The 5,234-nt window shown below is 47.6% G+C and overlaps 1 pseudogene; it reads right to left on the reverse strand.

Moving 5' to 3' along the window:
• Nucleotides 1-3,505: 3,505 nt before the first annotated feature.
• On the reverse strand, nucleotides 3,506-4,909 carry LOC102441837 (annotated as a pseudogene).
• Between the last annotated feature and the right edge of the window lie 325 nt (nucleotides 4,910-5,234).

Below are 5,234 nucleotides of genomic sequence, written 5' to 3' on the forward strand. Positions count from 1 at the left end.
CTAATAAACAAATTGACCAAATGGCGGAATGACCGGTCGCTGTGATGCACACTGACCACTAGAGGGCAGATGCTCAATTCAGGAGCTTCCCTCTGGTGGTCAGTGTGCTCCCACAGGGGGAGCGCCACTCAGCCAAAAGCTGGGCTCATGGCTGGTGAGCAGCAGTGCTAAGGACCCAATGGGGGATGTCTGACTGCCGGCAAGCAGACATCCCCCAAGGGGTCCCAGACTGTGAGAGGGTGCTGCGGGGCTGAGGAGCTTCCCCCCCTCTCCCCAAAACCACCCCCAGTGCACAAATGTCATGCACCAGGCCTCTAGTAAATTTGGCAATTTACTTATCTGTGGGAAATAATGGATTTATAAAGGGTCTAAGCAATTTCATTAAGAACTGTGTGGTTTGAACTTCAAACTACCCACAATGCTCATTACATAACCTTTCTCTATGCCAGAGTTCACTGTTGCTGATGTCCCTGGTGTCTTTGCAATCATCTAAGAAGATTAAGATTCCTAGAAGATACTCATGTCCACACACCAGTTCACATCAGAGCCAGGGGCAGCTAAATAGTCTGTTGCTGTAAGTGAAAGCCAGGAATCTGAATTTTTATAACATCTCAGATGATTCTTATGAATTGCAAAATCTAGAAAAATATAAAAAATGGGTCAATCCACCAGGAGTATGCTTTTTAAAAGAAACAATAAAGTTTATTTCATTAAAGTCATTTTAGGTTTACAATAAATTTGAGAGGAAGACACACATAGTATACACGTACCCTCTGCGCGCAAACATCCACAGCCTCCCCCACAGCCAGCATATTCCATCAAAGTGGTAGCTTTGTTACAATAAATGAACCTACGATGACACATCATCATCACCCCAAATCCATAGTTTACACTGGGATTCACTCTTAGTGTGGTGTACTCTATGGGTTTTGACAAATGTATAATGACATGTATCTATCATTATAGTATCGTACAGTCTGGTTTTCCTGCCCTAAAAATCCTCTGTACATTGCTTATTTATTTTTCTTTCCTCTCTAACCATTGGCAAACTTTAATCTTTTTTTCTGTCTCCACAGTTTTGCCTTTTCTAGAGTCATGTAGCTGAAATGGTAAAGTATGTATATTTTCCAATTGGTTTCGTTCACATGATAATAAGTAGTTAAGATTTCTAAAATGGAGTAAATTTTTAATAACTGTTAGTTTTAGATCCCAATCAATTCTGCTCCACTTCAAATTTTCCAAATTCAATTTTTATCTTAAAACCATCCATTCCATTCTACCCCATTCATCCAACAACCATCCACTTACCCAATACCATCTACCACCCATCTATTCATTTATTCTTCCATCCATCCATCCATCCATCCATCCCTCAATCCATCTATCCATCCGTCATCCAAGTTAGATCCTTCAAAGTGCATGTGGAAAGCTAAATACTGTAATTAAGGGTGGCTAAAATGGAGGCTGTGTTACTGGAGTAAACAGAAGGAGACTGAAAAGGTTGATGAGAAACAGTGGTGACCAACCTGTTTTCTATGCTAATGAGGTGAGCTTTGTCCCAAAGGCAGTAAGAAGCCATATCATATTGCATAGAAACCATTGGTCAGGCACTTATGAAATGGGAACAGTTAAATCAGTGGCTAGATGAATGAAAGCTTATTGAGTACGGTTGTGTAAGTGTAGGAATTTAAGATCAACGAATGATAAAACTAGTAAGAATGTTGGTCCAAAACTTGTAGAAATCAGCAATTTTGAGAGAAAACTGACTTGAAAAGAGACAGTGAGGAAAGTGAATAAGATTTTGCAATCACTTATTATAAGACTGATAAGGCTTGAACTTAAACTGAGGCAGAGAGATGGAAATGTAGATTTGGGAATTACTCATGAGGTCTGAGAGGGAATGGGCTGGGCTAGCTGGGTGACGGGTGGCAAGTCACTCAAAACCCACTGTGCTTGGTTGTCCATTTGTAGAGTGAGCAGACCTCCACTACCAGCATCTGATGAGCTAATACTTGTAAAATGCACTTAGCACATTATTAGCCTTTTGTAAGAGCTAGTCAACTCAATGTTGTTAAATAAAATATAAAGTATTTCTGGGAGACTATTTTATTGATCACAATGAATACATGAGGAAGGGATTTACTGTTGTAAATGTTTCCCTCAACATCCCGTGTGGTTCAGGGTTCAGGATCTGGAAGAGGAGCCACATACAAATGAAAGAGAAAAGACAAGAGATAATTTGGGAATATTGAGGGTCAGGAGGGTAAGTCCAACTCAAGAGGAAAGAATTCCACTGGTGCTCTGGCAGCATCAACCTTTTATAGTCAGAGGTAAACAAGGTAGTGGTTACCATAGTTACACAGTTCTTGTGAGTTTCACTTCTTTCCACCATAGTTACACTTCCTGCACTTCCCTCAGCCCATTAGCTTCCCAGATAAGATCTAGGGAGTATTATAAGGTCAAGCCTAATTATCCTAAGAGGACTGTGCCCTCTAAGCTGGGAATTGTTTGTGACTTTGCCAACAGGTCAGTCCGAGGCTTAAACCTATATCAGTTCCCCACAATTTACAAAGTACAGGTTGTTTAGGGGGTGGAGCATAAGAAAAAATAATATATATTATTTAATAATAATAACGTGTATTTCATACATGTTACATTAACTAAACCATGCAGTATGTATTCTTGTGATATTAACTTTTCTCACTCAATATAATTTCCTTGAGGTTCATCTAAATTGCTGCATGAATCAAATGTTCATTTTTTTATTGCTGAGTAGTTTTTCATGATATGCCATACTGACCTTTCAAAACTGTTTAAATTGGTTAATTAAATAAAATTAAATTAACTGTGAGAAAAAAATCTGTATTTTTGCTCACCCACTTGAAATGAATGAAAAATTTGACAGAGCATAAAATATGGAAGCAATTAATAAGAATTGTGTGAGTGATGTCTCATTAACACTGAATGCTGGCTAGCAGCCAGAAGACTGATGTGGGTTTCAAAGCTTGACCTCATATGTGTGCTAGGGTTAGGGGCTTGTCACAGCATTTGAGGAGAATTCCTGTTGCTCCATATTCTCATCAGCATTTGGTGTTGGTACTATTTTGGATTTGGGCCACTGTAATAGATGCATAGTGTATCTTATAATTGTTTTAATTTGCTATTTTCTAAAGACATATGATGTTAAACATCTTTTCGTATGCTGATTTGTCATTTGTATATTTTCCTTGATGAGATGTCATTTCAGATCTGTTGCCCGATTTTTTAATTGGATCGTTTGTCTTCTGGTTGAGTTTTAAGAGCTTTTTGTATATTTTAGAGAACAGTCTTTTATCAGCTATGTCTTTGCAGTCTGGGCTTTTTTTATTCTCTTGACAGTGTCTTTGGCAGAGAAAAAAGGTTTGCTTTATTTTTTTATTTTTTAATATTTTACAAAGTAGAGGGAGGCAGGGAGGGAGGATTCATTCCCAGCAGGACATGATCAACGGGTACATGGGCAGTGGTATCAGGGACGGCAGGGGGGGAAGGGCATTCTGTGCTTCTGCCACAGGTGTCTTTCCAGGGTGGCCCGCAGGTGGAAGGGCACAGGGCAGTGGGGGCACTCAAAGCAGGCACCGCCGGGCCCAGGACCGTGTATGCTGCGGTGGCGGCTAAGCTTGCTCCTCTGGGCACAGGCAAAGGAGCAGAGGTCGCAGGTATAGGGCCGCTCCCCGGTGTGTGAGCTCCGGTGCACCGTCAGGTTGCTGCTGTCGGTGAAACGTTTCCCACAGAACTCACAGCTCAGTGTCTTTGGAGTCTTCTTAGGCAACTTCTCTGGGATCTGGGCAGAGTTGATTCCCTCTTCCTTGATGGCGTTGCCCCAACTGTCCCCACCAGGACCAGCCTGAGCTCCACCATCTGGAGCCCCAGGTTCCTGCACACCTGCTGTGTGGGCAGCTCCAGCCCCTTCAGGGCTGCACAGGAGAGTCCTGGCTGGGGCAGCGGCATGGGCGGCTGGCTCTGGAGGCGCAGCTGAGGCCTGTTCCTGACTGGCCTTGGCCGTGTAGGGGCTCTGAGGCTGCAGCTGCCGGTGGGTCTTCTTGTGGAGGTTGAGCTTGCTGCTATGGGCACAAGCGTAAGAACACTGGTCACAGGCGTAGGGCCGCTCGCCCGTGTGCGAGCGCATGTGCACCTTGAGGCTGCTGAAGGAGCTGAGGGTCTTCAAGCACACAGGGCAGGTGGGGCTCCGCCGGAGGAGGCTGTTGGCCCGGGAGCCCTTGGCCTCCACTTCCTGCCCCACCACTGCTGACATGGCTGCAGCCACCTCTGACTGGCCCAGCAGCGGAGCCTCTGGGGCCTCAGATGGCGTCCGGTAGATGGACAGTCCGTGGTCCCACTGGGCATGGCGCAGCAGTTTCCAGGCCTCTGTGAATTGTCGGCCACAGCGGAGGCAAGTCAAAGCCTTCGGGTTCTCGAGTTCTGAGTCTGGGCAAGGGCTGGGGCCTCGAGAGGGCTGACAGCCCTGCTTCTTCTGGTCCACGATGGCCTTGATGGCCTTCAGCCGGGAGGTCTGCAGGCAGAGGCCGAAGGTCAACGTATCTGAGTGTTTGCCAGTCCAGGGCAGGCGGTCGTGAGGATTAGGGACCAGAGAAGTCCACGGCGCCAACTGGTTCTGCAAGCCGAGGGCGAGGTGGGTAGGGGCGGCGGGCACCAGGGTAGGGCAGGAGCGGGGTTCGCCCTCCAGGTGGCCTGGTGCGGGCCCTTCCTTTGGAGAACCCCGCTGCAGCCCCGCGGCCTGTAGGGGCCACGGACTTGGCTCGGGCTTCACGTTGATGACCGGGTCCCCCATGTCCATCTCGTCGTCGTCGGTGTGGGCGGTGGACTCGGGGTCTACTCGGCGGGGCTTGCAGCCGGCCTTGCAGCGGGACATGGTTTGGGGTGCGGACGATCCTGTGAGCTGGCGGGCTGGCGGGCTGGCGGGCTGGCGGGGCAGGGCTTGGTGGGGCTTTCAGGGCGGAAGGGCGCGCCGCAAGGCGTGTGCGCTCTGGCCCAAGAAGCTCAGCTGAGTGACTGGGGCCACTGGCCTGGGAACTCTTATACCTGCTAGCCTGGGCCGTGGCTCCGCCCAAATGGGGGCGGGGCCCTGATGGGGCTCCAGAAGGGGGCGGGCCCGCGGGGGGCCCTGGGCTTGGAGGTCAAACTTCGGGTCTGGAGCCTGGGCCCATGGGGAATGGGCTTAAGCACTACACAAACTA

This window comes from Myotis lucifugus, unplaced genomic scaffold, assembly GCF_000147115.1.
Source record: "Myotis lucifugus unplaced genomic scaffold, Myoluc2.0 scaffold_11258, whole genome shotgun sequence".
Taxonomy (NCBI): Eukaryota; Metazoa; Chordata; class Mammalia; order Chiroptera; family Vespertilionidae; genus Myotis; species Myotis lucifugus.